General features: G+C 56.4%; 2 pseudogenes; one reads left to right on the top strand and one right to left on the bottom strand.

Moving 5' to 3' along the window:
• LOC105103872 (otoferlin-like) overlaps positions 1-21,878 on the bottom strand; it is a 42,577-nt pseudogene extending 20,699 nt beyond the window's left edge.
• LOC105103870 (squalene synthase-like) lies at positions 1,724-2,659 on the top strand (annotated as a pseudogene).
• Positions 21,879-23,042: the final 1,164 nt, after the last annotated feature.

Here is a 23,042-nt window from a genome sequence, read left to right as displayed (position 1 = left end):
CATGGCTGCAACCTGCCTAGCTCACTGGTGCAGACCAGGCTGCTGGGCAGGAGGGAGTGCAGGCCCAAACCTGGGGCCCCTGGGCCCCCTCAAAGCTGCAGGGCAGGCCCCACTGGAAGTCCCCGCGCTGCCTGCTGTGGCCCAGCCACAGGCAGGGCTCCAGCCTGGCTTGCACTGTCCAGCCCGCTGTGCCAAAGACCCACTTCCCCGGCCGCTGGGGGTGGGCACGGGATCAGCTTCCGGAGCCCGTGGGGTGAGGAAGGGGCAGGGGGCTACAGGAGGCCGTGGTCAGAGGGCCTCTGTCCCTCTGCAGCCATCCCACTGGGCTGTGGGGTTGGGAACAGAGCTCCAAGGAGGATGGATGGGATGGGGCCCCCTGCCATTCCTGCTCTCTCCACCTCTTCTCTAAGCACCCCATCAGCTCAGGCCAGCCAGACCCGGGGTGGGCACGCTGCTCCCTCCAAGGGAGGCTGACCCCCTTGAACGAAGCACGGACCCCTCCACCCCCTAATCTGACTTCCCTTCCGGCACCTTGAGGAAGAGCACCTTGATCTGGTGTGGTCCTCACCCAGCTCCTCCCCCACGATGGAGAAGAGCAGGTCCTGGGGGGGGCACCGGGATGAGGCCATGTGCTTGTCGTCGCTTATCATCCAGATGAAGACGTTGGGGATGCTGTGTGGGCCTGCGGTGGGCAGGTGAGGGCCCATAAGGGAGAGGTCCTGCCCCTTGGCCAGCCCTGGACCCATGGAGGGAAGGACCCCTGATGCTGGGATTTCCTTCTCCTCCCACGGATCCAGCGGGAAGAACACCCGACAGGGTGAAAGGCTTGGTCACCCCCGTCCCCCAATGGCTGTCAGAGCAGGAGGGGCCTCCTGGGTGATCTGGCTCAGTGCCTCCTGTGCAGCCCCACTTCTGCCTTGGGTCACTGGGGTTTGGGGCTGGCATCCCCTCTGTGCATGCCTTCGGGGGGCACACCTCGTCTGCCAGGAAGTGCAGCTTCTGCAGGAAGTTCTGGCTTAGCCTCAGCTTGTCCCACACTGTGTGCCACTTCACCTGTGCCCACAGGGTCTTTGCCTGTTGCCCCAGTCTCTCCTGCAGGGTTGAGGGTGTATGTGGGGCTCAGTCCACGACTTGTGATGGAGGCTGGCCTTGGGGGCTGTGACTTCAGAGCAGATGTCCCCCCACCTTGGGTTGCCTTTCCACCTCCAGATCCTCCCCTATCCCCCATGTGGTCCAGCGGCATCCTCACCTGTTCCCGCACACAAAACTTGAGGCACTCTCCTCCTAGCCTGGTGCGGGACGAGGGGCCCTGGTGCTTGTCAGCCAGTGAGAGGAAGCAGCTGGGACAGAAAGCGGGGAACAGGGCTTAGCAGAGCCCACCTGCCAGCAGGAGGCCTGCAAATGCCTCCTTGTCTGCCAGCCCCCTCTTCTGCATGCCGCGCCACCCCCGCCCCGTTCAGCAGCCCTGCCGCTCACCAGCAGCCACAGCTCGGCTCCTCCAGGACGCCCTGCAGTCATCGCTCAGGGTAGGACTTGTCCATTTTGATCATCTCCTGCACATCATCCAGGCCCTCTTACTCTGAACCAGGAGTGAGAGCCCCAGCCTCCATCAGCTCACGAGGGGCTAGTGCCCTAGGACCTCTCATGAGCACTGTCCCTGGAGTGTCCCCCCATCAAAAAAAAGGCCCCCCTGTTACACAGCTTCCACTCGTACCTTTATGAGCCCGACTGGCGGTTCATGGAGAGCAAGGAGAAGGACTGACAAGTGCTGGTGGACATTCCCACGATCTCCCTGCAGTTCAGAAATCTGGCTGATAAATATCAGGTGGTGATTGTTGACATTTGCTGGAAGATGGGATTTGGGATGACGAAGTGTTTGGATAAGCAAGTGACATCTGCACAGGAGCGGGACAAGTACTCTCACTATGTGGCTGGGCTGGTGGGGATTGGCCTTTCCTGTCTATTCTCAGCCTCAGAGTTTGAAGACCCCTTAGTTGGTGAAGACACAGAGCGTGCCAACTCCACGGGCCTGTTCCTGCAGAAAAGAAACATCATTCGTGATTATCTGGAAGACCAGTGAGAAGGAAGAGAGTTTTGGCCTCAAGAGGTTTGGGGCAAGTACGTGAAGAAGCTGGGCGACGTTGCTAAGCCAGAGCACGCTGACGTGGCTCTGCAGTGCCTGAACGAGCTGATAGCCAACACACTGCACCACATCCCCGATGTCATCACCTACCTTTCACGGCTGAGAAACCAGAGTGTGTTTAACTTCTGCGCTATTCCGCAGGTCATGGCCATTGCTACTTTGGCCGCCTGTTATAATAATCAGCACGTGTTCAGAGGGGTGGTGAAGATTCGGAAAGGGCAAGCAGTCACCCTGATGATGGATGCCACCAATATACCAGCCATCAAAGCTATAATACACCAGTACATGGAGGAGACTTATCACAGAATTCCTGGCTCCGACCCATGTTCTGGTAAAACAAGGCAGATCATCTCCACGATCAGGACACAGAATCTTCCCAATTGCCAGCTCATCTCCCGGAGCCACTAATCCCCCATCTACCTGTCATTTATCATGCTCCTGGTGGCCCTGAGCTGGCAGTACCTGAGCGCCCTGTCCCAGGTCACAGAGGACTACGTTCAGACCAGAGAGCGCTGAGGCGGGGTTGGTCTGGAGACCGAATCCGCCGAGAAGTGGGCCGACCTCTTCAGGGATGGACGATGGCTTTCCCCGCTTCGATACTGATGGTCATGTCATCTTCCAGAGTGTCCAGAGCTCGGAGAACCAAATAAAATATGCACACTGCATGGCGCATGTCCCCATCCAGCGCCTCGGTAACAGCTGCAAAACTGTGACTGGTCTGATTCAGATACTTGTAGCAAGTTTTCAAGCAGCTGCTGAGCGAGTCCTGGGGGCAGTGGAGACACACTGCGGTGGCAGGCGCGGAGGAGCTGGCGTGGGGCTGGGGCAGGCCCGCTGCGGGGCTCCGCAGCCGGCCGCAGACGCCCTCTCCCCGCGGCCGGTCCCTGCAGGGCCAGGCGGCAGGGGGCGAGGGGCAGCCGCGCGCGGGGGGGGGGGGGGGGGTTCCTGCGCCCCTGGGCGCTGCGGCGGGGCTCCGCCCCAAGGTCCGCTTGACTAGGGACATGGCCTTGGTGCCGCAGGCGGCTGCGGCCATGGGAATCGTGGGGCCAGCGCAGTTTTTCCTCCATAGACCCCAGCGGCGTGGAGGAGCCCACTTTCCTTTCGTAAGGAAACCACCAGTTTCTCTGTTTTCAGAGCCTGGAGGCCTTCACGTTCATGGGTTTTCAGTTCCTGAAGGAGGAAGCCACTTGTGGCCTGAGCCTGTGGTCTGGTGGACTCACAGGGGCTGGGAGGGACTCAGGGCTAGATGTGAAGGGTGGAAGCGGTGCAGGCCAGAGACAGAGGGGTTGGCCCGCGGCATCCAGGGAAACCCAGGACTGGATGGGCTAGGATTCCAACACGACACTCTGGGTGGCCCTCAGACCTTCTTCTACTCTTGGGACTTGGGTGGGGACAGGAACTCCTGCTGGGGCCATTCCTGCAGTACTTCACCCACCCGACGGCAAGCGGCTGGGCAGACAGGCCTCATGTGTTGTGAGGGAAGCTTCCAGGCTGAGGGAGGTCATCCGAAGCATCCCCCCCCCCACCAGATTTCACCTCCCTCCCCGGCCTGGCCCTGAGCAGCTTGTCTGCGATGTGTCCATAATGCTGGCACTGCAGAGGCGGCAGCGTTGGTCTGGCCACCAGCTCTTGATGCAAATGCAGGGCTTGCACTCCAGGTATGGCAGATGGAAGTAGTTCCTAGGGGGTGGGGAGCAGGTGGGAGGTTGAGGACTTGGGTGCCCAGGGAGGTGGCAGCGGGAGTGGGCCATGAGAGGATGGGGGCAGCAGGCAGCACCTCCCAGCACCCTCTGTCCCGCTGGCTCACCAGTCGGTGATCTGGTGCCGCATGGGTGGGGTGGAGGAGACTGAGGCTAAGTCCCCAGCCTTGTCAGTCTTGTCATCACTGTTGTTCTGGCTCAGATCGACCTCCTCGTCCCCTGGATCCTTCCGAGGCCAAGGCCGCTGAGGGCATGACAGCCGTCAGCTTCATTCCCATAGTTGCCTGGAGGCAGAGAAGGGCTTGCCAGTACCTAGGGTCCCCACCCTGCCCTCCAGTCCCAAGCTTTGTGGAAGGGAAGAGGGAAAGTCAGGGAAAGAGGCAGGTGCTGGGGTCGGAACCAGCGCAGACAGGACAGAGCACTAGCCAGAGAAAGAGACCTCCCTGGGGCCCCGATGACCGCTGAGCTCAAGATCCCGCCCGGGAAGTGCCCCGGACTCCCACCCTCTCCTCGCCCACCCAGCAAGGCCTTGCTCCCTTCTGCAGGGGGCTTCTTTCCTGCCCGTGGCCCTCACACAGCCTAGCCCTAGGCGGAGATAAGGTGCGCCAGGTGGGGCATGTGTGCACTCAGGGACGGACGCTGTGTGCTGTGTGGGCCCCTGAGGACACGCGAAGGAAGTGGTCAAAGTTCCCCTCCCCCCAGGACTGTGGCACGGGGCCTGGCAGTGACCACCCAGCACCCCCAACCCAGGCCTGAAGACCCCTTTGTGAGCCCAGCTCTCACCTGTGAGGTGATGGGCTTGTGTCCATTTTCCCAGTCGATCATTGAGGCCTCCAGAAAGGTTCCAAATAGAAAGAATTCTCCCACCTTCCGCATGCAGCTCTGTGGAGAAGGTGGTTCAGAGCATCCTGAGAACTTAGCTGGGATGTTGGGCCTGGGGCCAGGCCTCCTCCTACCATCTCACAGACAGGCCCTGGGGGCTAATGGTGGGGGACATGCTACCCAGCTGTGGAGCTGGGAGCCCGGACACTGAAGGTCCAATTCCTTTTGCCCCGCAGCCTGGATGTCCCTGGGGGAAAGGCTGCTCTGTTCAACACGAGGACAGCCACCGCCAGGAACAGGGCAGAGGCAGGGCTCCACATCAGGACCTCCGGGCACAGCAGTCACAGGCAGTAGAAGGGGACACTGCTTCCTGGGCAGGGAGGTCTCATCCTGAGGTCCGGTCCCCGAGGCAGGCAGGGTGGCCACAGGCTGAGCCCGGGCCCAGGCTGCCGGGGAGGGAAGGGGACTGAGTATGGGCTCTGCAGGACAGCACAGCGCACCCCCCACCAGCAGGTGCCTCACCTCCGAGATGGGCATGGCCTGCTCCCCCTGAACCTCCAAGGGGCCGGTGAGCTCAGGGTTGGAGGTGTCCAGGATTTCCACCCCCAGGCCCCGCATGAGGTGGGCGAGAAAGGACACGGCCTCCCCCAGGCCCTCGTTCCAGTCCTGGTGCTTGTCGGGCAGCGTGTGGTTGCGTGTGGAGCCGCACACACTCACCCAGGAGGGTCCAGCGTGGGCAGCACGCCTGCGGGCGGGGTCAGGGGGTGGAGGGGCTCGCTCGGGGTGGGGGGAATCTCTTTGGGGGGCTCCCAGCCTGCACCTCCTGGTTGCTGAGCTGAGGACCTCATGCCTGGCTCGGGGAGTCACCCGAGACCAGAGAGGGCCTGGGGGGCGGCTTGAGGCTCTCAAGGGCCACAGGGAGGGCTCGTGTCTGCTGTGCGCAGTGATGGGGTGGCCTTCTCACACGCATGGGGCACTGTCATGTGTCCCCTTATTCCCTGCGGGACCTGAGCCAGCGGTGGCGCCCACGTACACCTACATCCACGTCTGTGCCGCGAAGTCGTGCTGCCCGCTGCCCGGTGCCTGCTCCCAGGCCACCGACAAGCCACTTGAAGGATAGCTGCATGCCACCACGGTCTCCCCTGCTTCCGCAGACCCCTCCCCTCCTCTCCAAAGGTCCTTCCTCTCTGCCTCTGCCTGTTAAACGCTCTTCCCCCACGAAGCCCTCCCGTTTCCTAGTCCCGACTATTTTTTTCCCGTTGGGATTTGTCATGGCTCATGCGAAACATGGATCCAATTCTGCCTTATGTCTTTTGTTTGGTTTTTGTTTGGCCTAGTTTATAAAAAACATTACAGCATTTTAAAATTTGAGGTATCCTTCATGTAAGATAAAATTCACCATTTTAAGTATGCATTTCAGTGGTTTTTTAGCGTATTCACTGGGTTGTGCAACCATCCAGGACATTTCTATCCCCCTCAAAACAAACCCCGTAGCTTTCAGCAGGTAATCCCCCTCCCCTCCCCCCCACCCCTGGGAAACCACGTGTCGACTTGCTGTCTCTATGAATTTGCTTATTCTGGATATTTCATGTAAACAGAATAGTACAATCTGTGTGGTCTTTTGTGCCTCGTGCCTCAGGTTTTGCACATTTAGTAGCACATCCGTCTCCCTCATCCCCAGTGAGCACCGTGAGGACAGGATGGATTCCTCCCTTGCTCTGTATCCCTTACCCAGTTCAGTGCCCAGGTCCTAGGCGGGGTGAGTCCTTCCAAGTCCCCACAAGTCTGCAGATAGGTACTAGGGGGCAGTACGCATGTGTATGTGATGTGCATATACATATGCATGCATAGATGATTGTCATTATTTCATCATTTCACAGATGCGAAAACAGATACAAAGCTCACACAGCTTCTGTCAGAGCAGCTGGGCTTCGAATCTGGGCAGCCTGGCTCAGACAGGCCCAGGCAGCTCTGTGCAGAGCTGAGTCATGAGTTTCCACCCTTCCCCTGAGGCAGAGGCTGCTGGCAAATCCCTGAGCAAGCCCACTGCCGCTCCAGCCGAGGTGTGGGATGGTGGGGGCATGTGTGGGAATTTCACTCACTCCGCCCCTTAAGCCCCACCCCCACACCCAGCCTCCTGCTACTCAGCTTTGTCTCCATCATTGGAAACCTTGAGCAGGTCAGTGAAGTGGGCACCTATGGGCACGTCGTTGACCTTGTCTGAGTCCTGGGTCTGTACTTTCATGCACTTGCAGAGTTCGGGGACAGGTCTGTAAAGACCACCCGCTCATTCCACAGCGGCTCATAGCTGCTCTTCTGCACTGAGGTCCTGCCCTGGTGGGAGGGAGTGAGAGTTTGCGTGTGTGAGAGCACGTGTGTCTGCGGGTGAGTGGGTATATATGTGTTATGTGTGGCTCGTAGCAGCTGTGCACGTGTGTGTGTGTGTGTGCACGCTCCTCTCCTCACTCTTCCCCCCTACCAGCCTCTGAGACCCTCCTCCCTCACAGTGTCCCCCCCTTCAGCTCTTGGTCTCTGTGACCTGGGGGCAGGGAGGAATCCCTAAGGCCCAGACTGGCCTGGCCCCCAGCCCCTCTGGGCTGGAGCTCCGCTCATATCTCTTCACTTCCAGAGGTGAACGCACCAAGGTGATCAAAGTCCAGTCTGGTGGCTTCTGATTCTGCCTCATGTCTGTCTCCAGGACCCCTTGACCATCCCTCTGCACCCTGGTGCCTGTCACCCCACGCCCCAGCCTCCTGCTGCCTGTGCCCCAATCCCTTCTGGCCAGCAAAGATGACTTGCACATAGGGGTCAACCAGGTCCTTGTTCTCACCAGTGAAAGCTTTCTTCACGTCGGCCATGGGGCCTGTGTTCGTGTGGGGCAGCCCCTTTGCTCGGTAAATTTTCACGTAGAACCGGGCCCACTGGCGTTCAGGGGGCACCCCCTCAGGGAGCAGCAAGTTCCTGCCTGCGCATACAGTTAGGACTGTGGTGGCCAGACCGGGCGCCCAGACTCCTGCCCCAGCATCTGCACACCCCTGGGGCCCAGGACAGCATGTGAAGGACGGCTGAGAAGGACCACACCAGGACTGAAGATGCTCAAGTTGATGGTTCCTGGTCTCTCATGGGATCCTAGGCAAATCTCCCCAACTCTCTGAGCCTCAGCTTCCTCACCTGGAAGACAGGAATAACAGCCGCCTCCCAGGAGTAGGATAAGGCTCCCTTCCAGGAGTGTGATAAACAGGTTAAAACACATGAGCACTTTGTAAACCGCAGAGGGGGAGATCCATCCTGGTAACACTGTCCCCTTTCCTAGCTGGGTGTCACATCTTTTGTCTCCCACACAGAAACCTCACCCGTGGCCACCACGCTCCCTCCCCGGCCCACCGAAGTCATGACTCACTGGATCCCAGCACTTTCTCCCTCTGTGTTCAGACAAGGTCCCAGAATACTTCTCAACAGCCACTGTCAGCTGCTTAAAATTGGCACAGAAAACAAAATGGCTTTGCTCTCCTGGGTGTAGACTCAAGATCCAGCAGTTTTCCAAGTTTCTCACAGACAGAAGTCCAGATGTCAAACGACTGTCATTCCTGACTGTCCTCTGTGAACCCTGCCCGCCTGGCCTCAGGCCTTTCTGTCCCATGTGGAGAGTCCGTGGACACTGGGGCTAGCTCCTTCCAGGGACAGCTGGGCGTTCTGAGTGTGTGGCTGAGGGAGACAGAGGGAGGGCACGGTCTCTGGGCCAGGTCCACCCCGGGCACCCCCTTGTGCCCCTGGAAGGGCCAGGCCAGGTCGCCAGGGGCCGGGGGAGACAGGTGCCTCACCCCTCGATGCCATCCTCGTCCATCTGGCTGGCCTCATGGGGCGGCTTGGCGTCGGCCCCCTTGCCCACCACGGCGACGTCACACCTCCCGTGTCCCCTCGGCCCCGCGGGGACGTGCGCAGGGGCCGGCAGGACGGCCCGCCCGCGGGGCAGCCGGGGCTCTGCGGCGGTGAGTGGGGCCCCGAGCCCGGGCCGCTCCCGCCCTCGGGGCCGCCGCGCAGCCTGAGGGGAGCGCCGTGCTGGCGCCTGGAGTCCGGGCTGTCGGGCCCAGCGGCCCTGGGGCCACAGCTCCGCCTGCCTCTGGGCCAGAGGACACACGTTCCCCGAGCCCCGGCCCAGTCATGCCTCCGGGGGTGTGGTGTGGCGGAACTAGCGCCTCAGGAGCAGGGGGCCGGGGCCTAGGCTGCCCCAGAGCGTCAGGGTCTTGCTGGAACAGATGATTGCAGGACGGACACAGGAACAGGTAGCCAGACGGCTGGGTGGGGAGACGGATACAGGGTGGGTGGGGGGCTGCCAGGCCAGCTGAAAATGTAGACGGATGGATGGGTGGATGGTAGATGGATAAATGGATAGAGGATGGATTAGTATGTGGACAGGCGGGTGGGTGGATGAGTGGATTCACAGGCAGGTGGACAGGTGTGCGCATGGCTGGCTGAACTGGGCGACATTTAGCAAGGAAGGAGAATGAGACTCAGGAAGGACATAAAATCTGCCTTCAAAGTTAAAGGCCATTTGAAGAGGCAGTGGGTTTATTTCTGTCCTTTCATAGAGAGATCGGACTAGGTGTTTTTAAGGTCTCTTGAAGTTTCCGTGTTCTATGGTTTTGTGATTTTTATGTGTATAATCTTGGGTTTTGAACTTCAGTTTCCTGGCCTGAATGATAGTTACAATGTGCACCAGCCAAGTGTCTGCTAGGGTGAACCACAAGGAATCGCCAATTTGTTCAACCTAGTAGTTATTGGCACCTCCGAGACACAACTTCTCTTGGCCTCATTTATCTCTTCTGTAGAATGGGGAGGAACGCTGATGCCTCCGTCACTGTTTGGTGAGGGTCAGATGTGACAGTCACACATTGTAGTGTCACTGTCAAAGGGCTAATGAGGTCCTTACTGTACCCCCAGTGACAAGTCCACTTGCGGGGCTTGGGTGGAGCCCAATGCCAGCTTGTGTGCCTGTGGTTCCCGGGCTGGCCGTGTGCTTAGCTGTTGTCTGTCAGGCCAAGGGCACTTTCTCTGCCTGGCCCAGCCATCATCACCAGCCCTCTGGGCCACCCCTCGGAGTTCCTTCACCGACCCCATGGAGGTTTGGGCCCCGGGATCCCATAGATACAGCCCCACATGGCTGGTCTTAGGTGGCCTGGGTCCCTTGATGGATGGTCAGTGGAAGTGTTTGAGGGCCCAGCGTCACTGCATCTGGTGCTGAGAACCATGGGGCTTTGTCGGGACTCACAAAGCCTAACTTCACCGCCGACCAACTGGGTGACTGGGGAAGCCCGGGTGCTGCTCTGAGGTCCAGGCTCCCCAACTGTAAAAGGGGGCGATGCTGCCCACCCCGTGGGGCTGCTGTGAACCCCTCAGACTTGGTGCAGGTAGTCATTGTGTTTGTGTGCAGACAGGGCACCCCATTGCCCTGCACACCCCATGGCTGTGTGTACTTGTGGCCCCACCCGAGTTCACGGTCCTGGCCAGGCTGAGACCAGGGGCTGGCAGGGTGGGAAGGACAGCGTGCCCCGCGCTCGCAGAGCCATGTGCACTGACGCTGACCAGGCCATGCGACTACACACCAGGCTGGCAGCACATGGTTCCCACATCCATCTTGACGGACCCCACGAGGGTGCCACTGTGCAGCAGGTTCTTGGAGTGAGTCACCTTCCAGGCAGATCCACCAACTGCCAGTCAGGAGGGATGGGGCTGAGGCTTTCCACGGGGCAAAGGGTTGACTCCTAGTGGTGCCACCTCACTCTTTCTTGGGACCTGAGCTTCACGGTGAAGCAGGAGGGCATCCAGCAGGGCAGGGGCGGATCTCTGGGGCTTAGCGTCAGGCTGTCCTGCCTTCTGTGATTTGCAGGCTCCCAGGTACAGGTGAGCAGGTTGTACACTCTCCAGAAGCAACTGGCTGATGGAGTGAGAGGGGCCCAAATCCAACAGTGCTCGGCTTGCTCAGATGTGTGTCTGGGTGCAGGTCTGCTTTTCTGTGGCTGGCCCGCCCAGAGGGGGCGCCCTTTGCAATTCTGCACAAAGGTGCAGTTGGAGCTAAGAGCGCCGCCTGACAGGGAGTGTGCCCCCCTCACCGAGGTCTTGAAGATCCTGTCGAACATGCCATCAGGGGAGACTTGGAAGTCAGAGATGAAGTGCTGGAGGGCGAAGGTCCCAGACCTGGTGTCTCTGGGCCGGCAGAGGCTGAGTGCCGGTCCCCTCCCTCCTGGCAGCGCCTGTCTGCACCCGGGCCATGTCCCCTGAGCCCCAAAATGTGGATGAGCAGGAGCAAGAACCACTGGACCCTGCTGACCCTGATGCAGCTGAGAGCTGTGTGGCCCTGAGCAACACACCTTCTGAACCGCGGCTTCATGAGCTGTCAAGTGGGGGCAATGACCCATCTTAGAGTCTTGTTACCGGGCTTGATGAGGCACACGAGATGCTGGAAGGTGCACTGTGGCTATCGGGGTCCCACAGACATTGCCATTAAAGTACAATGCTGCCTGCACGCTGCGCCCCAACTTGAGAGGTGTTAACTTTTACAGTAAGCTGAGCCTTAGAACTGAGAACGGATTAACTTACTCATCTGTCCGTGTAAATGGCATGGCTGTGACCCATCCTCCCAGCTGGGAGCTGCCACGCACAGGTGCAGCTCCCCCCGACTTCTCCTGACCTCAGCGTGCCAGCCCTGGGAATGAGGGTGTGGGCAGTGAGCAGATGGCCCACTGCTTTGGTGAACTTGTGGGCAGGATGTGGAAGAAATGTGGCCCAAGTGCTTGGAATAAATGAGGAGGATTTGCTCCCAGCTGCTGGAGGCTCACGCTAGAGCATTGTGGGTAAAAGTGCCAACGTTACAGCCAAAAAGCCTGAGTTTTGGAGCCAATCACTTCTTTCCTGGGCCTCAGTTTACCCCTCTGTGACATGGGGATTAATGATCCAGAGCCACCCAGGGGAACTGCTCCGGGGCACCATACACGAGGTTGCTGGGAGGCGTGGTTATAAATCTAAATGGGATGACCCCAGTCAAGCACTCAGCCCAGGTCATGTCAGGGCACAGTGCATGCCAAGTGCTGTGCGTAGCAGCTCTCTGCCCAGGTGGTGCTGTCCACGGGGCCTGAAGCTCTGGAGAGGCGGGTGGTCCATGCATTAGACACACAGATGGTACCTGACACCTCTGGGAGACACCCCAGGAGAGTAGGTAAGAAATTAGGAAAGAAGGTGGCCCAGGACAGGGCTCCAAGCAGCAGCAGCACTTGAGCAGTGGGCAGAGGGAGAAAGGCGGTGAGGACAGGAGCTGGCGAGACAGGGGAAAGCGTGAGAGGGCAGGAGAGTTCCCCGGGGTGGGGGCAGCGAGAGGATGGAAGGACCTGGGCAGTCAAGGGAGAGGGGACGATGGTGGACCCTGAACTTAGGAACAGCCAAGTCTGTGGTGACCGGAGGAGGGCATTTCTGGAAAGCTGGGGATGGGGCAGACGTGACTGCAGGGAGTAAAGTGAGGGAGGGGTGGTCACTAGGAGGTACGGGGGACTGAGGAAAGGCACAGCTGGATGGACAGACAGGTGGGCAGGTAGATGGACAGACAGATGACAGGCTTCTAGCTCCTGTCCTCGAGCAGCACAGTTCTCCTCGCTGCGCTTAGACTCTGGAGTGAAAGGCCTTGCAGGCCAAGGAGGAGCCAGAAGCAGAGAAAAGGCAGAGCCGGTGAAGCTGAGGGGAGGGTGTCCTGTTAGATCCTCTGGGATGTAGGGAGAGAGTGATTCTGGACAAAGGGGAGGGGGGTTCTAGGTAGAAGGAAGATGCCTGTGGGCAGGACTGGATGCACCCATAGAGAAGGGGTCTTGCTCTGGCCTGTGGACTGCCAGGTTGCTCGGGAAGAGTGATGGTTGTGAGCCTCCCTTCTCGAAAGACAGGCAGGAGGATCAAGTCCAGACCGGGTGCCCCAGAGCTGTGCCGGCCCTGGTGGAGGGAGGGGCTCAGCTAGCACTCTGAGCCATCTGCGCTCATAGTTCTTGTATCTCCGGAGCTGACTTCCCCTTTGTCATTAGCTACGTGACGTTGATTACTTTCACCTCCCTCTATCGTGTTTAGTGGAGCCACAGGCAGATTTCTATCAACTCAGAGAATTAGAAGGAAGCAGTCCACCCCTGGGACCAGGGGGATATTATAACAGGAAGAGGAATTTACCCCAGGAAGAGAAGAAAAGGGAAAGAAAATTCCAGCTTTGGGGCTGGAAGGAATCATGGGAAGATAGTTTACAACTCTGGTTCTCAGCTGGGGGCAATTTCAACCCCTAGGGTGCATCTGACAACCTCTGGACACTTCTTGGTTGCTACCCCTGAGTGGAGGATTGCTATTGGTGTCCAGTGGGTAGAACCAGGGACGCTGCTCAGCATCCTTAGATGCACAGGGCTGAGTGAGAGGAGCTCAGGGTGAGAGGAAAGAGAAATTGAATAAATCTGTTACTTGGGTTTGTGAAAAGGAACAAAAATGTGATCCGGTATAAATTGAAGATGATCCAAAGATGAGCAAAATAAATAGTCTTAGTGGATATAAATTTAGAGTTTGGAAAACAGATTCGAGGCTAGAACTAGGAGGTATCCTGTTTGCAGCCCCCGCGTAGCCAGGCATGAGCCTGGTACACAGCAGGTGCCCCGTGGATGTCTGTTTCTTCATTTGGGTAAGTATCCATTTGTCAACGAGTCACCAAAGCCCTCCAGGTGCATGCCAGTCCCTGGGCTGGGCTACAGCAATGCAGGAGACCAGGAGCCTCCCAGTTAAAGACATGAAGGATCAACTGCAACTCAGCAATGTTACTGTCAGAGAGACAGGAATGCCCTGATCTCTGACCTAGAGAGTGCATGGAAGGCTGCTCAGTGCAAGGACATTTGAGCTGGGCCCTGCAGGGTGAGTAGGAGTTTGCTGGGGAGCCACAGAGTGGGGAGAACAGCTCTGTGTCCTTGGAAAGGAGGAAGGCATTTGAATGAAACATAAGCTGTGTGGGTCCAGTGCAAGGTGAGCCCTCCAGTCACCCCAACATGGCCTCGCCACTATCAGATAACCACAGAAGGCCGTGGGCGCCCATCTCCATAGCTGTTAAGGAGAATTAGACCTTATCGGGGCTGGAGGCTTTTCCAGTCAGGGATACGTCCTGACATGAGGTCAGAGACAGGAGCCTGAGGTTCCTGGCTCCTGGGAAGGTTGCCACATGGGGCTGAGGGATGTCCTGAACAGTGAGGTCCCAGCCCTGTGGGAAACCAGCTGTAGGAACAGGGCCCACCTGTGGTCACTTAGGGCACTTCGGCCAGGCCCTGGCCATAGCCCGGGTCCCCATGAAGGGCGGCTGCATGCTTTCTTCCTGAAGGGGCACAGCTGGGGGCCCCCACAGCTGCCTAAGGGACGTCCTCTCACATGTGGCAGATGGTGCCTTCCGCCCTCACCATTCCTCAGGAGACGCTGAGGCATGGGACAAAGATGCCTCACGTGGGCCGGCCTGGCTCCCCTCACTGCCTGGAGCTGCCAGGAGAAGCAGGCGGGAAGCCCCTCCAGAAAAGGGAGGGCCAGGGCCCCCCTGCCAGTGACCTCTGGCTTAGTCCGACGTGTGTCAGGCATCTGCGGGGCTTCCCTCCCTAGAGCTGACTACGATGGGTCCCTCCCTGGAGCCGAGGCACAGTGCAGTCTGGGGTGGCCGTCCAGGGTGGCAGGCAGAGAGCTGGGCAGAGACTGGACAGTTCGGGCCCTCCTCTGTCTATAATGCTCTGCAATCGTGGCCCTTCCCAGATGGATGCCTCAGTCTCCGCGCCGCAGAGAGAGGTTCAGGCACGCATGACGGCAGCGGGCAGGGAGCACGTGCACACAGAACCAACTCTGTCGTTTAGCACCTGGGCCAGGTCCTTCTCCAGGAACCTCAATGTCCCTTGTGTAAAATGGGCTTGATGGTGACAACTTCTGACAGTTGCGAGAATCACAAGACATGACGCCCTTAGAAGAGTTTAGGAGATGGCACAGCACATCTCAGGTGCTCGCTATGGTTCCGGGGCCACCACGGGCCGGGGCCTGGGCCTGGGAAGCAGCTGGGAGCAGGGCTCACGGGAGCAGGGCTCCTCACAGGCACTGCTGGGAGCGGCACAGGAGGGCCGGGGGCAGTGTTCCTTTCCCAGGGTGGCTCCTGGTCAGACCAGTGTCAGGCTGGGATCCAGACCAGGGGTTCAGAGGACAGGGCACTGCGCATCAGTGTGCTGGGGGTTGGACCACGGCGGGTCGGGGTCACCCCAGCTGGTAGCCCTTTGTGCCCCGTGACTCCCAGCTTCTCCTGTTGGGCACAATGAGCCGGTGCTCAGCCCCGGTCACCCTTTAGAGGCCCCTTCCCCGAGGGCAAGGGCACTGACCTCATTGTAGGAGGGGCAGTTAGCACATTCCTTCATGGATGTGCACTTCTCGTCGTCCCCACCGCCCCGCACACTACGGGGTCCACGTTCAAGCCCACCAGCTGCCGGGCCCCGATCACGGTGACATCGACCTGCGCAGGTGAGGGTGGGGGGTGAGAGGGAAAGCCGGTGAGGTTTGGAGCTGGTCCTGTTGGAGTCGGGGGCTGGGGCAGAGGGCCAGAGGGGGCGGGAAGCTAGCACTGGGCTTGGGTGCCAGTCTGAGCACTGCCTCAAGCCTGCTGTGATCCTGGGCTCTTTCCCCGCTGAGCTCAGTGTCCTCATTTATAAAGCAGGGGTGTGGGCTGATCACCTCCCAGTCGGCGAATTACCAAGGGGGAGGGCGCGGCAGTGCTTGAAGACCCCGAGGCCCCGACCACATTCCAGACCAACCTGATCCAATCTTGGGGGAGGGGGTAGGAGGCGTGGGGCCCAGCATCAATATTTGTAAAGCGCCCAGCAGATTCCAAGTGCTCTGAGTTCTCCCCCGGCATCGACGACCCGGCCTCACAGAGGACTGCAAACTTATGTCTCAGGTCTCACGCGTTCAGGAATCAAGCTTTCTCCATTTACATGAATTTCATTTTCTGCTCCAGCATTTCTCATCTCTGTGTGTGTGTGTGGTGGTGGGGGGGGAGGAGGTAATTAGGTTTATTTGTTTATTCTTAGAGGAAGTACTGGCGATTGAACCCAGAACCTCCTGCTTGCTAAGTATGCACACAACCACTTGAGCTACAGCCTCCCCTCCAGCATTTCTCGCCTTAACCCTGCTGGCTTCTTTTCTGTTCCTGGAATTTGGCCCCCTTTCCACATTCTTAGTTTCCCCTCTTTTGGAGAGTTGGTATTTTATAGTTAAAACTGCTAAATATGATTTTACTCCTGAGAATATCTTTCCCTTTTACATAAAAAAGAATAACCATGAAAATCATCATCTGCTGTGTCCATCAAAGTCTCATAAATATTCTGAAGGCCAAGGAAAACCCACACATCAAAATGAATGATGCTTAAAAAAGAAAAAGAAACATCTATGTCTATAAGAACTTTGTCAAGCAAGTGTATAGAACTGGAAACTGACCATGTACTAATTGAAGTAATCCTTGAGCTGTGAAAGCGAGTGTTTCTGTGTGGAACTTGGCATCCCAAAGGGCATGGAGCTGACCCGGCGCGGTCATCACTGCTCCGTCAGGGAGCTCAGAAGGAGACAGAGCCAGCTGGGAGGAGTTTATTGCGAAGAAAGTAAACAGACACTAGAAGTCCTTCCAGAATATGCTTAGCATAGTACGTGATAGAGTTTTAACCTCTATGAAACTTCTTATACCAAAGGTTTTTAAAAATCTTATTTTTCCCACAATGAACTCATCCACTCCTCTCCCTTAAAAAAAATAAAAACCAAACAAACAAAAAACTATTTGTAACTCAACACTGGGAGGCAGACAGACACAGTTGGGCATTATAAGGTGCTAAAAGTGTTCCATCAGGAGACTGACCTTCCCAATGTGAGTAAGGTGGGCTGGTTTGTATGTTTTTCATCCGGAGGCCTGGCCATAATGATAGCCTTTTTGCCCCCCAGTCCTTTTCAGGACCCAGAGTTTCCACCTTTCTCCACTGAGCAGAGCCAACAATGGTGGACAACCCAGGCTGGAAGCCCTGAGAGCCAAAGGGTAGGAGGTAGGGAGGGGAGAAGGCAGAGGGTTGAAAGGAGAAAAGGGTGGGGTGGGGTGAAGATGCTCCAGCGGGTGATCTTGGCTGGCGGAGAGGTGGCCCTGAGGGGACCCCTGAGGGTGCACACTGGAGGTTGCTGCATGGTATTGGTGGGGGAGGGGAATGCCATTCCTGCTGCCCCTCCCCCACCCGGGGCGCTATGGAGGGGAAACGTATCACATAGACTAGAAAGTTTTAAAAAATTCTGAGTAAGGGGATTAGCCACCCTTTCCTTCTTCAGTCATCAGCAGAGGACTCGATCTCTCTAGGATGGAACATGAGGCGGCAAAGAGAGACACACAAAGGGACCAAATGACCCGTTAACCCAAGAAACTCTCTTGGTAATTGGCGATTCCATCCTCTCCTTCCAAGACATAAGGGACATAATCTCCAGGTGGCTTCACGAATGTCATCACAGGGAACAATGAGTATAAATCTATGCCTCTGCCCTGGGAGAACCCAAGTCGTGGTGCTCTGTGGCCAGCCTCTGAGGGAGCTGATCATGCTGCAGGGACATCTCTGGGAGCTGGAGATGAGGGATGGTGGACCAGATAGTACGGCTCTTTTGAAACATCCTTTACCTTCCCCCATCTCCAGGTGACAGGGATAAGACATGCCCAGATTTTCATTTTGAAAAGGCCACTCCAGTGGTGGCATAGAGGATGACACAGAGGCAGCAGTATGAGGGCAGAGACCAGATAGGAAGTGGGTGCCATATTGCAGTTGAGCTGGGGTCTAGGGTCAGTAGTGGCAAGATGACATGGAAGTGAAAACTGGAGAGATGTTTGAAGGAAAAAAGCAAATATGGTCTTGGTGCCAGGAAGAGAGGGTAGTGACTGGATTCAAGACTTCATGACCCATCAAGAGCATCTCTGCCAAACGCCACGCTTTGCCCATCTGATGCGGAAACTGCATATTCACAGGAGGAAGCTGTGGCTTCTCTCTTTTAAGACGCCAATAATCAGGAAAGCGTTTCCATATTACATGCATCCTAAACAGATGAAACAAAGGGTACAGGTACCCCATGGTCTTTTCACTTCAGGACCTCTTTTCAGTGCCACCCAACCTGTAGGATGGTTCTGAGCCCCGAGGATCCTTCCCGGATCTGGGTGTAGCTAAGCTCTCCTCCTTTCATGGGCTGAGGTCTTTCTAACTCAGCAAAGCCAAGTTCTCCAAGACAGTGAAGTTCGTCTGATAGCTCTTCTTGCTTTATGCATTGTACTCGTTGAAAGCAAGAATAATTCCACATTTGCATCTGCATCACTCTCTCTCCAAGTATGTTAACACTCGCACTTGAGATATCTACCAACCTGTCAGGGAATACTGTGTTACCAGGTTAAATACAACCGTTTGGTTCAATTCAGAATGTTTACAAAGTCTTTGGAGGGAGACCATTCCAGTTCACTTAATAAAATTGAGGGTGTGGCCCTGCAAAGCTGAGGATCAGGTCCCAAGCTGGGGAGGCTGCACTGGGTCCTGTTGCCCTGGGTGGCCCTCTCCCAGCAGCAGCCAGCTGTGCTGGTGCCCGGTCCTGCCTGCACAGTGGCCACACTAACAATCTGACAGTTACAAGTCTCTCCTTTTCTCAGCCATTTGGTCTCCAGTTTTAGAAACACACAAATAAAAAAATTAAGTGTTAATTTTAGAAAATACAGTGGAACAAAAAGAAGGGAAAACAAAGCATCCACATTCTCACCATCTATAAGTAGCCAGGACTGACATTACTTCCAACATTAAAGTAATACAAAATGACAATTTAAAAAACACACTAAAAATCTTCTTTTCATAGGTACTTGTATTCTAACTGCTGGAACGTTTGTGTGCGTGTTCGTTGGCCTCTTTATAGATCCCCAGCTCCCTCTCACTGACGCCGCCCGTTGCTGGACGCAGCACCGTCAGGGGGCCTGTTCTCAGGCTCCTGGCTGGGGTTGTGCTTCTCTAGTTACAACACTGCTGTGGGGCCTCCCAGGAGCAAGCTCACCGTGAGAACTTGCATTCAGCGTGTGGTTTTCTGTGACGCCCAGATCCACGCCTCAACATCTAGCCGTAACCCCCCACTAGAGCAGAGCTGCAAAGGCACAAGGCATCCAGTTGCCCCACCTAGCTGGTAATCCTTGGGCTGCCCAGCACTTGGCTCCATCTCAATGTCTGGCTTGGATCTAAGGAGGAGAATGTCCTGTCAGGCTGGGTGTAAGGGGACTGCTTGCAGGGGAGGAGGAGGGCACTGGCAGTGGTTAGACCTTGGAGAAGGACAGGACAGAATCATGGTCATCAAATCCTCCAGGACTGCCAAACACAGTGGAGATTAGTTGCTCTCAGAGGTTCCAACGAGTGGCAGAAGTGACAGGGAGACAGACATTATGTCAACAGGTTCCAGTGTGGGGCTGGGCAGCTCTGTGATTTCCCTTTGCCTGGAGGTGTTCAATGATCTGGGAACAGGCCCCGGCATTTGTAGGAAGAGAGATGAGAAAGACTTCCAGGAAAAGAAGAAAGGGGCAGAGTTAGGCAGGAGCTGTCCACGGTGTCTGATTCTACCCCACCCAAACTCCAGAAAGGGCAAGCTGGGTCCTGCCTGACTGGATGAAGGCAACTGTGGCTGGGGGGGCTCCTGCCCTTTCGCCGCTGTTGGAAACGTTGTTGGTGAGCGCTGTGACGGCAGCTAGAGACACAGTCAGGATCTGGCCCATCCCCAAGACGCATGGCCAGGCAGTCAAGGTCCTCCCTCTCCAGCACTGCTGGTTCATCTAGGGAAAAAGAAAGGAGGGTTAGGTAGGCTGGATGATGCAATAGTGACGGTCTCTCCCCATTGGCTTTGGCATCCAGAAAGCTGAGAGTCAAATTCCAGGTTTAGTTGGCAGCATCTGCATAGAATGTCATGATCGTTATACCTGCAGTGTTTCTGACCTAATCTTGATCTTGGATTTTAATTGATATTTAATCTGGTCTTCTTTCTTTGTTTTAATTGAATGTATCCTTTGTGGAAGAAGGTAGAGAATAAAGAACCCATACTTACATACCTCTCATTTCATTTACTGAGAGGCTACTTTGTGCCAAGCACAATACCAGGGACATTTTGCACATATCTCTAGTCCTCACAGTCACATCCTGCCAAAACAGCACTATTCTCATGTCACAGGTGAAGAAACTGAGGCTGAGGAAGGAACTCATCCATGTGAAATAGCTGATGGGATTCAGAACCTAACCCTGGACTGATGTATATTAATCCAGTGAGATAAAGAAATAATGATTCTGAGATGGTGGGTTTGGGACTAAGCCAACAGCTCAACCTTCTCCAATGGAGGAAGGAGACGGGCACAGTTGGAATTGGCATGGGGGTCAAGAGAGAGGGAGAGAGATTCTGGGACCAGTGGGACACCCAGGGGATGCTGAGGAGGGAAGCCGGGAGCCCTGAGGATGGGCGCATGGGCCCAGACTTGGGTCAGAAAGCTACACACGGCTGCCTTTTACACTCCGTTTCTTCCCTATCTTCCATCTGTCCTCCTTGGCTGGTCTTCAACTGCTGTCTTGCCCACTCCCGCACCTCCCGTTCCAGTGTCACCAGTGCCACAGGCCACTCCATCCTTCCAGGACCCAACCTGCCTCTCTTGCCAGGGCCGTCCGTCCCTGGAGCTCGATGAGAGGGCACGATGGGGAAGAAGCAGGACCGTATGTCCAGACAGTGAGCAGGCCGACTCTGGTTTTCCCCCAGAAGTAAGGAATCGGCCAAACAACTTTCGTTCTTTGTTATTCCCTCCTCTGCTTAAAAACCTCTAGCTTTCTGTGTGGAGAAGAAAAGTGGGAGCCAAGAGGGCAGGAGGAGCCCACCGGAGAGAAGGTTCTGCCCAGTTCGAGACCAGAGGAAATGCTGTTCCCACCTTCAGCCCTCGGAGCGCTCCCTTCTGGAGGACCACGGTCAGAACCTGGCTCCTCAGCCAGCCAATGGGAGGCCAGGCCCCGCCCAGGCGGCCCCGCTGGCCAATCGCAGGAGATCCTGTTGGGGCGCTGCCCACGGAGTGGGGGCCTTTAGTCCCATTGAAGCGCAGAGAGAGGGCAGGAGGGCCTGGGCCCTGCTGGGGTCAGGGATGCACCTCGATACCTTGTCTTTGGGGTTCTTCCCTGTGAGGCCGGTTCTTGCTGAGCTTCATGGCGGAGATCACGCTCCTCCCGACTCTGTGAAGGGGCCGCAAGAATGAGGTGGAGGATGGACGACAGGAGGAAGACACACAAACACAGAAGAGCAAAACCTGAGAAAACACGTAACAGGGAGGGAGAGCCCAGCTTGAGCCCCTCACCTAAGGGTCGCAGAATATACTGGGGGCCAAACTTCCCACATTGGGAGACATGAGTGGGACATAGCGCAGAGGAAACCCCACCACTTCCTCCGTCCCCATGCACTTCACCAGTGAGGAGCAGGTCCGGGCCGGGGACCAGAGAAGGTGGCCTGCAGAACCGTTTTTACTGGGCTGATCCCAGCCCCTCAGTCCAGTCTTGGAACTCAGAGCTCTGCCAGTGCCACCAAGCTCATCTTCCCTGTCCGTGCACCCCACCTCAGCTGGGTGGAAAGAAAGCCAGATGATCAGACACAAGCATGAGAACAAAAGGGCAGGAGCAGCACTCAGAGGGCCAGAGGCTGATGAGGAGGTGAGACGTGTGGTTGAAACTAGCTGCTTAGTTCTCTGATGGCTCTGCTGCTCAGAGCCTGCCTTGTCTTTCCCAACCTCTCCTTGCCCTGGGATTCTCCTTGGCCCCCAGTGAAAAGGAGGCGATGGGTCCTTTCCCATCTATCTTTGTTCCTGGCTTTGCTCTCTCTGCCTGTCTCTACAGAAACTCCCTTTCTGCCAACTCCTAGGAACATACGGCAGGTTCCATAGATCCTACCTCTTCTTCTGGTTTGATGTGGCCTTGTGCCCCCAGGGGAAGGGCCTTGCAGTCAGGGGGGCTGAGGTAAGGGGGCAGGGGGTCCTCACTGTCCCTTCAGTGATGTCCTGTAGCCAAGCTTGCAGTCCCTGGTCCAGGAGGGACCAGGAGTAGGATCAGCAGGGGGTGAAGTGCGGTATTCCATTACCCCATCAACATTGCGTGAGCTGGACACCGGATTCTCTCCATTTCCCAATCTCCATCCTCCCAGCTGCGGCCTGTCATCCTGCAGGCCAAGGTGGGGCCGGGGGTGGACTCTAACCCTAAGCTCACCTACAGTAGAACCCACCCATGTCTGGGGTCAGGCAACTCCCATGCACAGGCTTCGATATGGTTCCCCAAGGAACCCTGTTCTTTATGCTGGGTCATATGAGATTGGGGAAACTCTTTTTGCCCCTGTAGAGATGTCCTAGAAAACTTAGGCCTCTCTACTCAGGGCTAGGGAGCCAGTCTCATCCCCCAAACCTGGCCCCATCCTAGCTCTAGGCCTTTCGTTTATTCTTCATATGCCAGATAAGACACAGAGGGGTGTGTGTGTCTGTGTCCTGGTGAGAGGTCGACCAAGAACCACCTCTTTCATGCAGCATCAGCTCACAGTTTAGGGGACCCTGGCATCTTCATGATTTCCAAAACAGTCCCAAGGCAGGTGAAAGAAGGCTGAGGTAGCACTGACCTGTCTACATTATCCAGCTTTGTGTTATCTGGGACAGACCAGTGGGAGGAAGAGGGAGAGAAAAGCACTCTAGAAACGGGAAACGGTTGCCTTTGGAATTACCTTGTTTCTCCCCAAGATGAGACTATATAATCTTTCTCGAGCAACTAATCATAACCAAAGGCTTTGTCAGATATTTGCACATTTCATCTTCCTAGCAGTTCTGGGAGGGCCACAGGCTTCTCATTCAACCCATGAAACACCTGGGGCTCTGAGATTTGGGATCGAAGCACACAGCTCCCACCTCCCAGGCTGACAACACTCCCACTGCGCCCTCAGTGCTGTGGGATTGCACTTCTCTGCGAATGTGATTCCCATCCTGACCACTTGGAACTTTGGCAAAAAGTCTACTCTTTCCAGCACCTATTGCAGATGGGGACGTTGTCTGTGAAGAGTCCCATGGACCATGCCTATGTTTACAGAGAGGGACCTCATTTCAAAATAAAGCATCAATACATTTTGGAAGAAACTTACAAATATTAAATTACTGATGAACTAAAATGGAACAGATCAATGAGCCCATTAGAAACAGCCATGTCGGGGGGAGGGTAGAGCTCAATGGTAGTGTATGTGATTAGCATGCACGGGGTCGTGGGTTCCAACACCAGGAC

Source organism: Camelus dromedarius, chromosome 6, assembly GCF_036321535.1.
Source record: "Camelus dromedarius isolate mCamDro1 chromosome 6, mCamDro1.pat, whole genome shotgun sequence".
NCBI classification, from domain to species: Eukaryota; Metazoa; Chordata; class Mammalia; order Artiodactyla; family Camelidae; genus Camelus; species Camelus dromedarius.
This window is presented reverse-complemented; position numbering and strand designations above follow the sequence as displayed.